Raw genomic sequence first — 12,741 nt, 5'->3', positions numbered from 1 at the left:
ATGTTTCGTGTTTCGTTTGTGAACCGTGTGTGACTTTAACAAAGGTATTTGTGATACGTTACATGTGTAAGCAATTATATACGTGTCATGTATTCATAAAGCACATCACTAGCAATTACTCCCCGTAAGGGCAATTCGGTCAACACATAACAATTAACTAGCCATTATTCCCCACGAGGGCAATATGGTCAAATTATGACAATCAATTAGCAATTATTCCCCGCAAGGGCAATTTGGTCAAAACATAACAATTATATAGCAAGTATCATGTTTCATGTATTTTTACAACATTCAGCAGCTAGTTTCACCGAGACAGAAATTCTACTTGAAAGATTGTACTATCTCACCGAGCATAGCATCACAATTAATTTACCAAAAATCATCACAGAGGCATATATGTCTTAGGTTTCCAGAACATATTTTATTATATTTTTATTTCACATAGGTTTCTCACAATCATCAAATCATTACAGCAAACTCATAACAGGCAAATTCATGCGCAACAGAATTTTATTTGAAATTCCCGTTAAACGAAAAATCCAATAAATGCAAGACCACTTTGGTTAGGTTCCTAACTCAATAGGTCAACTTCCAGAAGTGGAACCAACCCAATTGGTCTCGTAGTTCATGAGATATAACATTTACAAAACAACCTAACAGCAGGTCTAACAACTCAGCTTTGCACAACGTTTTTGTAAAATCATAAAAGTTAACTTTTCCACGTCCAAAAATTGCAAATTTACATTCTTTAGAAACTAGACTCAACCTAGTTTACTGTAGTATCAATAATCTCAACCAATTTTCATATTTACACTTCGTTACAGTCAATTGAACATCAATAACACAATCTGTCCAGAAACTGTTTGCATCCAAACTCAACATATTAACTATCTATGGACCATCATGCATTCATATAACACTCTAGACTCCATAATCACTATCCATGCACATCAATTACGCATTACATACATGATTAGGGTTTTTGTTTGAACTCAATTCAAAGACACAAAAATTAACATGTAACAATATCCAATCTAGTTATCAAATCATCATCAAATCAACAACAATCATATTAATTTCATACACACATAGAATCGGCCATCTAGGGTTTTCAATTAACCCATTAATCATCAAAATTAAGTATAAAGGATGCATAGGATAGTCAATTATACCTTCCTAGCACCTTAATCTTCAATCAAAAGCTTGAAATCCTAGTTGTATGTGTGTGTATAAGTGACGGCAGCCAAGGAGAGCCAAGGGGGGTTCCGATCGGGACTTTGGGGAGAGAAGAAAATAAGTTAGGGTTTATTATAACATAGTATTTATAATAATCTATGTTACACTTTGGCCCCTCCACTTCTAAGTATTACTTAACTAGCTTAAACTAACTTGTTTACATCTTGAGTTAACGTTTATAACCATGTTATCACATAACACATAAGTCTAACACATAATTATCACATAATTACTGTTTTGACGTTTTTCGTTTATTCATCAATCGTTTGCGTCAACTCGTTTGCGTTCCGGTGCAATTCCCGAAAGACTACACATGTAGTAAGTGTTAAGCGTCATTTAAACCCTAGTTTAAATGTAATGAAGTGTGCGTTATAGATTCAATGATCTTAAGTTTGAATTGACGGAGTTGAGTTAACGGAGTTAACCTGAAATTGACGATTGTCACATCATTCCCATGTTAAAGAATTTTCGTCCCGAAAATTTGAGTCAGGTCGTGGTGAGTGTCTGAAAAAGTAAGAAAAATTTCAGTTTGTCATATCATCCCCTAGTAGAAAGAAATTTCGTCCCGAAATTTAATTCATACCTCCGGTGATTTCTGACGGTTTGCCGGGTTTCGCGGTTTTCTGTGTTTGGTTAGCCCTTCAAAAAGGTGAGGATACTTTTTCATCATTTGATCCTCGCGTTCCCACGTGAACTCCGGTCCACGTCTCGAGTTCCAACGAACTTTAACGATTGGAATTTTGCTGTGCTTGAGCGTTTTGGTTTCCCAATCCAAAACTTCGACTGGTTCTTCAATGAAACGTAACTGTTCATCAACTTGCAGTTCATCCAAAGGGACTACTTGGGTTTCATCGGATAAGCATTTCTTCAAATTGGATACGTGGAATACATTGTGTACGCCACTGAGTTCCGTTGGTAGGTCCAGTCTGTACGCCACCGGACCAATGCGCTCAGTTATCCGGTAAGGACCAACATATCGTGGGTTGAGTTTGTTTCGCTTACCAAAGCGAACCACACCTTTCCAAGGTGAGACTTTAAGTAACACTTGGTCATTCACTTGAAATTCGAGAGGCTTTCGGTGCTTGTCGGCGTAACTCTTTTGGCGATCTTGTGCTGCTGCCATGCGATTTCAGATTTGAACAATCTTTTCCGAAGTTTCGAGTACCAGTTCTGGACCAGTGATTTGGCTGTCACCCACCTCTGCCCAGCAGAGTGGTGATCGACACTTCCGTCCGTACAGCGCTTCAAACGGCGCTGCTTTAATACTTGCGTGGTAGCTGTTATTATACGAAAACTCTACCAAAGGTAAGTGAGGTTCCCAACTTTTTCCGAAATCTAATACGCATGCACGCAACATATCCTCCAGGGTCTGAATAGTTCGTTCACTTTGCCCATCCGTCTGAGGATGGTATGCTGTGCTCATATCAAGACGGGTGCCTAGTGCGCTTTGTAGCGACTTCCAAAAGTGCGAAGTGAAACGAGAATCTCGATCAGAAATGATTGAGACAGGCACTCCGTGTCTAGACACCACTTCTTTCATGTAAACACGAGTCAGTCTCTCCATTTTGTCCGATTCCTTAATCGCTAAGAAGTGTGCAGACTTAGTCAACCGGTCAACGATCACCCAGATGGTATCGCATCCCGTCGGTGTCTTAAGTAAACCCGTAATAAAATCCATTGAGATGTGTTCCCATTTCCACGTTGGGAGTTCCGGTTGTTGCAGTAGACCAGATGGTTTCTGGTATTCTATCTTGACTCTGGCACAAGTCAAGCATTTGCTCACGTAGGTGGCAATGTCGGCTTTCATGTTCGGCCACCAGTAAAGTGCCTTTAAATCATGATACATTTTATCTGAGCCAGGGTGGATAGAATATCAGGACTTATGTGCTTCGTCCATCACTAGAGTTCTCAACTCTCCGAACCGTGGAACCCAAATCCGGTTCTCAAAATATCGGACGCCGTCCGATCTGGTTTCAAGTTGCTTGTTCATGCCCCGCATGAGTTCCGATGGAAGATTGTCATCTTTCAAAGCTTCAAGTTGCGCATCGCGAATCTGATCGGGTAAGCTGGCATGAATCGTGAGTTGCAATGCTCTCACCCGTCTGGGTTTATCTGTTTCTTTTCTGCTGAGGGCGTCGGCCACCACATTGGCCTTGCCAGGGTGGTACTTGATGGCACAATCATAATCTTTGAGCAGCTCGACCCAACGACGCTGTCGCATGTTCAGCTCCTTCTGATCGCAGATATGCTGGAGACTCTTGTGGTCGGTGTAAATGGTAAACTTGGTACCGTACAAGTAATGCCTCCATATCTTAAGAGCAAACACCACAGCTCCAAGTTCCAAATCGTGGGTCGTGTAGTTCTTTTCGTGAACCCGTAGTTGTCGAGAGGCGTAGGCTATAACCTTCTCGAGTTGCATCAGCACACAACCGAGACCTTGTATAGATGCGTCACAGTGTACCTCGAAATTTTTCGTTCCCTCGGGGAGGGCTAGAATAGGGGCGCTACAGAGTTTGGTTTTCAACACTTGAAAAGAGGATTCTTGCGCGTCACCCCAATTGTACTTAGTGCCTTTGTGAGTCAAAGCGGTGAGGGGTTAAGCAATCTTTGAAAATCCCTCGATGAAACGTCGGTAGTAGCCGGCCAGTCCTAGGAATTGCCGCACCTCAGTCGGAGTCTTAGGTGCTTCCCAGTTTTTGATGGCCTCTACCTTACCGGGATCGACTTGGATACCATTCTCGTTGATCACATGTCCTAAAAAGTGAACCTCGCGAAGCCAAAACTCACATTTCGAGAGTTTAGCATACAGTTGTTCCTTCTTCAATAATTCCAGAATTACCCTTAAGTGTTCTTCATGATCAGCTTCGTTCTTGGAGTAGACGAGAATATCATCAATGAAAACAATCACAAACTTGTCGAGGTACGCCTTGCATACTCGATTCATGAGATCCATAAATACGGCTGGTGCGTTGGTTAGTCCAAAAGGCATAACCGAAAACTCGTAGTGACCATACCGTGTTCTGAAAGCCGTCTTTGAGATATCTTCTTCGCGTACTCTTAGTTGATGGTAACCAGATCGCAGATCGATCTTCGAGTAGTAACTCGATCCTTGAAGCTGGTCAAACAAATCATCAATTCAGGGTAAAGGATAACGGTTCTTGACCGTCACCTTGTTCAACTCCCGGTAGTCGATACACATTCGGAAAGTCCCGTCCTTCTTTTGGACAAACAAGACAGGGGCTCCCCATGGTGATGAGCTAGGTCGGATAAAACCCTTATCCAACAAATCTTGCAACTGAGTGGACAGTTCCTGAAGCTCCGCCGGTGCGAGCCGATACGGGGCTCGTGCTATGGGTGCTGCACCGGGGGTCAACTCGATTTGGAATTCGACTTGTCGTACAGGAGAGAGTCCGGGCAAATCTTCCGGGAAAACTTCCGGAAAATCTCGCACAACTGGTATATCTTCAATTCGCTTCTCCTCCGCGGGTTTCTCAACAATCTGCGCCAAAATTGCCGGATGACCCTTTCGTAGGTACTTCTGCGCCTTCATAAGGGTAATGACGCTTGTGGTCATGCCGCTTCTCTCACCTCGGATCGAAATGATCTCGCCGGAAGGGGTAGTAATGTGGACTATCTTGTCGTGACATATAATCTCCGCTCGGTTCTCGGATAACCAGTCTATGCCGACAACGACATCGAAACTACTAAGCGTAAAAGGAATAAGGTCGATATCAAAGACATGACCTGACAGTTTTAACTTACATCCCGCAAGTACATGAGTCGTTACTATAGTCTTACCGTCAGCTAATTCAACAGGAAACTTAGCATCTAACGGGGTTGGAGTTAAGTCTAAGAGTTGGCTAAAGGCTTTCGACACAAAACTCCTATCAGCTCCAGTGTCAAACAATACAGAAGCAAAACAATCGTTCACAGGGAACTTACCAGTCACCACGTACGGATCATTGCGGGCTTGACCCGACCCAATAACGAAAGCTCTTCCTTTGCCATTGCTTCCACCACTACTGCCACTTCCATTACCTCCGTTGTTGTCGTTCTGTTTCAGCTTGGGACAATCTTTCCTGAAATGACCTTCCTGCCCACATTCGAAACATCCCTTCGTCGTCATAGGTGGCTTAGGAGCATCCTTTGCCGCAAGGTCTCCTCTACATTCCTTCGCCTGGTGACCCATCTTTCCGCATCTCTGACACTTGACACGGTCACACGGGCCAACATGATAATAGTTGCACCTATTGCACTTCGGATATTTCCCAGCATATCCGCTCGAACCCTACCCGCTACCGTTGTTATTGTTGTTGTGATTCTGATTGTTGAAGCTCCGAGTGAATTCGGGCTTACGGTAGTGTTGTTGCGGTGGAAGGTTCGAGGACGAGGATCTGGTGTTGTCAAACTTCCTCTTTCCGCTGCTCGGGTTACTGTTGCTGTGGTTGTCATTACTCGGGTTGTCACGGGCTTTAGTGGTTGAACCCCTAGGTGGTAACGCACCTTGGGTCACAGCCTGATCCGTCAGTTTGTGAGCTAAACGGATCGCTTGTTGTATCGTGGCTGGTCTGGAAGACGTCACCATGTTCTGAATCTGCGGTGCTAACCCATCAATGTACATTTCAATCCTCTTACTCGGCGGATCCACCATCCGCGGACACATCACAGCCAACTCGTGAGAACGAGTAGTGTAGGCTTCAATTTCCGAGCCCACCATCTTCAGTGACCAGAATTCTGACTCTAACTTTGAAATCTCTTCTCTCGGGCAGTACTCCTCTCGCATCATGTTTTTGAACTCCTCCCAGTTCATAGCATTAGCCAGTTCCAATCCAAGGATCTGCACGTTTGAATTCCACCAAGTGAGGGCAGAATCCTCAAGTGTTCCAGCAGCAAATTTGACCCTACTGGCAGGGGGACAATTGCACATCTCAAATGCCGACTCGGCCTTCTCAGCCCAACGCAGGAAGCCTATAGCTCCATCAGTGCCCTTAAACGTACTGGGCTTGCAGTCAAGGTAGTTCTTGAAGGTACACGTTCCAATTGGACCTCCAGCTTGGTTCTGAATATGTGCGACTAAAGCGGCCGCCGCATGGTCGTTCAGCAAAGTTTGGAGTTCAGCTGCAGTCAGGTTGATGTTACCACGACCGTGTCTAGATGTCATCGTCTGAGGACACCTCTGAGTGTGCCTCCTGCTCAGCCGGTTCTTCTTCAGGCTCTGCCTCAGGCTCGGCCTCAGGTTCTGCCTCAGGTTCGGCAACGTTCTGAGCAAGTTGCATTTGTAAGACATCGCAACGCTCTAGAGCTATCTCGGTTCGGGTCCTTGCTACCTGGAGTTGCTCTTGCAAGTCTATCATCTCGGCTTGCATCTTCCTCATAATCTTCATCTGTTGATCACTAGCCTCTTGCATTTCCTTCATTGCCGCTGCCATGCGGGCAATCTCCTCCTTAGTCTCGGTTCCGTCTTTTAACAGTTCGGAAACGTTCGCTCTCGTATAGTTCATGTAACCCACGTCACGCTCCAAGCATGAAACAACAGCTGCGAGAACTCGCTCTACAGGTTCGGTTATGGGTGGTAGGGTGTTGGGATAAGCAGGATGGTTCGGGTGAGGTAACGGGGGAACTTGTTCGCGATAGACCATACGTCTGATCATGTTAGGGTACCAATCCCAGCTAACGTCGTTTTCGTATATACCTCCGGATAGGCGGTACCTCTTTGGTGCGGGAGCTTCGAGTTCCGGGACTACTCGGGGTGGCGATGCGGTAGGTATCTGCGGTTCCTTCCCGTGAGCATGCGTCATCGAATCGGATGATGATGAGGGTGGCGTCGACATTCCTACAGGTAAGCAGTGTATGCGCGCGCGTATGAGTGAAAGAGGTAAAGAGATAGGATAACAAAGACTACACAATTCTATGCAGTGCGTATCATTATAACTAATGGGTCGCCGCGGTTATAGTCTAGTATGCATGCAGCTTCTAGTTCGCTATAACCAATGGCTCTGATACCAATCTGTCACACCCTCAAAATCCACTAACGGAGTTTTACCGTCAGAGGGTGTGAACTAACAGGATCGGAATCATTAGTTATAATCAAACCATAAAACAAAGTTTCAAAACCATGAAAACGTTTACGAGTAATCAAATGCGGAAGCGTAAAACCATAGAAACCAATGTTGCGTCACGCAGGACGACTTAAAACCCAGTGATAACAGTTTAAATTAAGTATGCATAATTAAAAGTGTTTCAAGCAATGCATGTTCCTAAACCGCGCGCCCGCCTCGGCTACCTGAGAATAACATACTAAAAGTGTCAACACAAGGTTGGTGAGTTCACAAGTTATATAAAAATAAAGCGTTTAGCGTTTGCGTTCAGCGTTTTGCGTTAAGCGTTTTGCGTTACAGCGTTTTGCGTTACCAGATAGTGTTATGTCAATTATATATCTATAGGTTGCTAGCCTATAAAACAAGTATTACTAAGTGTTCGACACCAAAGCTGACTGTTTATCATTTGCCTTGCCACCAGGTCATCCAGACCATGGTATGTGTTTAGCCAAGATTACACCCACTCGACCTCCAGTCGAGTTTAGCGTTGGGTGGGGTTTGTCAAACCCAGTAGTACTACTCAACAATGACTCGCTATTATCCAATATTAAACGGTTCGATGTGAATGAAGGACTTTAGTTAACGCGTTTGCCACTTAGTCTTTACAAGTGATATATAATCTATATTAACAAAATCTTAAATGTGTTTTCGGAGTATGTTATCTCCCCCAAGTGAAAAGCGTTTAAAAAGTTTAAAAGGGGAAAGTGAAACTCACTGTTTGCGAAGTATTCCCAAAATAATTCACCAAGATGCGCGTCACAGAAAAACTCTCTCTAGCGTTCTAAAACAATAAAGAGATTTTTCTAAGTGTCGGAATATTATCGAGTCTCTAGACCCAGCACATAATACCTATGCACATAACATGTTTCGTGTTTTGTTTGTGAACCGTGTGTGACTTTAACAAAGGTATTTGTGATACGTTACATGTGTAAGCAATTATATACGTGTCATGTATTCATAAAGTACATCACTAGCAATTACTCCCCGTAAGGGCAATTTGGTTAACACATAACAATTAACTAGTCATTATTCCCCACGAGGGCAATTTGGTCAAATTATGACAATCAATTAGCAATTATTCCCCGCAAGGGCAATTTGGTCAAAACATAACAATTATATAGCAAGTATCATGTTTCATGTATTTTTACAACATTCAGCAGCTAGTTTCACCGAGACAGAAATTCTACTTGAAAGATTGTACTATCTCACCGATCATAGCATCACAATTAATTTACCAAAAATCATCACAGAGGCATATATGTCTTAGATTTCCAGAACATATTTTATTATATTTTTATTTCACATAGGTTTCTCACAATCATCAAATCATTACAGCAAACTCATAACAGTCAAATTCATGCGCAACAGAATGTTATTTGTAATTCCCGTTAAACGAAAAATCCAATAAATGCAAGACCACTTGGGTTAGGTTCCTAACTCAATAGGTCAACTTCCAGAAGTGGAACCAACCCAATTGGTCTCGTAGTTCATGAGATATAACATTTACAAAACAACCTAACAGCAGGTCTAACAACTCAGCTTTGCACAACGTTTTTGTAAAATCATAAAAGTTAACTTTTCCACGTCCAAAAATTGCAAATTTACATTCTTTAGAAACTAGACTCAACCTAGTTTACTGTAGTATCAATAATCTCAACCAATTTTCACATTTACACTTCGTTACAGTCAATTAAACATCAATAACACAATCTGTCCAGAAACTGTTTGCATCCAAACTCAACATATTAACTATCTATGGACCATCATGCATTCATATAACACTCTAGACTCCATAATCACTATCCATGCACATCAATTACGCATTACATACATGATTAGGGTTTTTGTTTGAACTCAATTCAAAGACACAACAATTAACATGTAACAATATCCAATCTAGTTATCAAATCATCATCAAATCAACAACAATCATATTAATTTCATACACACATAGAATCGGCCATCTAGGGTTTTCAATTAACCCATTAATCCTCAAAATTAAGTATAAAGGATGCATAGGATAGTCGATTATACCTTCCTAGCACCTTAATCTTCAATCAAAAGCTTGAAATCCTAGTTGTATGTGTGTGTATAAGTGACGGCAGCCAAGGAGAGCCAAGGGGGGTTCCGATCGGGACTTTGGGGAGAGAAGAAAATAAGTTAGGGTTTATTATAACATAGTATTTATAATAATCTATGTTACACTTTGGCCCCTCCACTTCTAAGTATTACTTAACTAGCTTAAACTAACTTGTTTACATCTTGAGTTAACGTTTATAACCATGTTATCACATAACACATAAGTCTAACACATAATTATCACATAATTACTGTTTTGACGTTTTTCGTTTATTCATCAATCGTTTGCGTTAACTCGTTTGCGTTTCGGTGCAATTCCCGAAAGACTACACATGTAGTAAGTGTTAAGCGTCATTTAAACCCTAGTTTAAATGTAATGAAGTGTGCGTTATAGATTCAATGATCTTAAGTTTGAATTGACGGAGTTGAGTTAACGGAGTTAACCTGAAATTGACGATTGTCACATCATTCCCATGTTAAAGAATTTTCGTCCCGAAAATTTCAGTTTGTCATATATAGGCTATGATTATGAGAGGGTTGTTCAAACTCTCATTGGGTCAAACCACTTGTCATTAGTTATATCATCACAAACGCGAAAGGTCAAAGAGATCATCACGTTACCATGCTCGTCATCATATCCCCACAAGTCACAAGCCAACGACTTTTCTTTCTTTCCTCACGGACAAAACGGATTTCTTCTCTTTCCCCTCTCATGTACCATGAGTGTCTATGGACCGCACAACTTCTATGTATTCCACGTTTCTACTTTGTCGAGAAACGGGGCCCATTACCATTCAACGTAAAAAGGGCATAATCTAACCTACAGTGGAATTCGCGAACCATTACCAACCAACAGAAATATCTCAACTCCATCAGAGAAGACTTTCCCCAAGTTTCACAACATTCAAATCCTCCTAAAATTAGCTTGGCACGTTTTCTTGTTGTCCTACGTAAGTAGTGTGACGTTTAAATAAGTGAATAATCAAGTCAAGACCCAAGACACAATCGATGTTGTTCAAACGCGAACAACTCTTTTCTATTAACCAAAGCTAAAAGAAGAGATACATTGAAACAATAAACCATATCAAGTTTTTTTTTATATGCAAACTACAAATGGAACAAGTAACCTAGACTTAGGATGCACGGAAAAACCCCTAACTATAAAACAAATCAAATTAAAAAATAAATAAACTCATTTTAAAACATATAGCTTAGCCACCAGGGAACTAAGTTTGATCTCCTCCCCTTTTAAGATTAGACAGAACCTCCCTTTAGACACAAGTGTCGCTCGAATAATAGGTAGGCCCTCATTTAATATATTAGTTTCATGTTTCCCTATATAAATGGCTTTGTTGAAATCATTTTAGAGCTGATAGAGTTACAGAAATTGTCATTTATCTTTCACCCAAATTTCACTCGTTGTTCCTGATCTTTAAAATTGATCTTTTTTTTTACGTTTCAAAATCCAACAGCATTTGTCCTTTTCGCCTAACCCGGTTAGATTTTCTAGTTAAGTCAAGTCATGTGCCTTGCACATGAGGGCAAATTAGTCATTTAACCTATTAAATTAAAAAACTTAATATTTAAACAAAAAATAATAATAAAACTTAATATAATATATATATTATATATATATAATATATATTATTGATCGGGATACCCTACCGGGCATCCCTCTCTTGTTTAGTTATAGCTTTTCCCTCGGCTGTGGCCTCGGTCGCACCTCTTAGTCCAGGAGAGAGGTGCTCATTCCCTACGGGGTTATTCAAGTGCCTTGCACATGAGGGCAAATTAGTCATTTTACCTATTAAATTAAAAAACTTAATATTTAAACAAAAATAATAATAAAACTTAATATAATATATATAAATATTATATATAAATAACTAGTTTGAGACCAGTGTATTACATGAGTAATTGATGAAAATTTTTAACTTTAAACATTAAGAAATATACAATCAACAACAAAATTATCATAAGTTGTTAATACAATTACAATTTACATTAAAATTACATGAATTGCAAAAGAAACATTACGCAAATATTTTATAAATAAGAAAAAAATTTCTTTTACACTACATTTGTGGATGTATTGGTCAGATTATTTTATTTATCAAGAATCAAATTCTTTAAAACATATTAATAAATAATCTATGAATTGTTATATTTTAGAGTGGTTGAATTGGTATAATTCTACATGTGGAGGTAGTCGTTGGTGGTTGGTTGGTTTGTTTATAAAAGTTTATCGTTCAAAAAAAATTATATATATGCAATCAAGTAATTTAAATATGCAAGCACAAAGAAAGATAAATAATAAGTAAAGATAAATATAATAATTACATAAAGATGTTTTAAAAATGTTACAACATGTTCAAATGAGAGTCAACTTCTTAGTATGGAAATGCGGATTTTTGTCGGTTGTAATCACAAATGAAACAACATATTCGCTAAAATGACATTAAAAATGATCATGATGTTTTTCTATATTAATTTGTAACCTGATAATTCATGTACTAAAAAGAGACTTCAAAATAGAGCATCTTAAAAGTTTCAAAAATATTGTTCAATACAACTACAACAACTGGTCTATTCCTGAAGTCAGGATTCAACATCTTTTGCATTTAATCAAAATAAATATAAATAGTTGTAACATAATACATATGTGACAAAACAAACCCAAATTCATAAAAGAAGAAGAAGAAAAAATAATAGTAATGGAATTGAACATGCCTCGTGCTTTCAAAAGGCTTTCCATCTTGGCATGTTGCATACGTTTTTGTAGTAAGATATTAATACTAATTTTCAAAATGTTTATGCTTACATATTCACTTTTCATTTGTTTTAGTTCTTTAAATGCTTTTATATTAGGTTTTTACATTTATTTGGGCGGGTTAATCCGAAATAAATAACATTTATTGAATGTCGGTTAAAAAATACGAGGAGTGGTGAAAGTTTCACAAGTGGCAAAAAAAAGTATCCTTTTATTAGAGTAGTAAAATATTAATATTAATTTTCAAAATTTTTACACTTAAATATTCACTTTTCATTCATTTTAGTGTTTTTAAATGATTTTATATTAGATTTTAACATTTATTTGGGCGGGTTAATCCGAAATAAATGTGGGTTAAAAAATACGAGGAGTGGTGACAGTTTCACAAGTGGCAAAAAAAGTATCCTTTTATTAGAGTAGTAAAATATTAATATTAATTTTCAAAATTTTTACACTTAAATATTCACTTTTCATTCATTTTAGTGTTTTTAAATGATTTTATATTAGGTTTTAACATTTATTTGGCCAGGTTAATCCGAAATAAATACCATTTATTGA

The sequence above is a fragment of the Bidens hawaiensis genome, unplaced genomic scaffold, assembly GCF_021521415.1.
Source record: "Bidens hawaiensis isolate Kalapana, Puna unplaced genomic scaffold, B.hawaiensis_p1.1 tig00015777_1, whole genome shotgun sequence".
NCBI lineage: Eukaryota > Viridiplantae > Streptophyta > Magnoliopsida > Asterales > Asteraceae > Bidens > Bidens hawaiensis.
The sequence above is the reverse complement of the archived record's forward strand: the minus strand, read 5'-3'. Positions refer to the sequence as shown.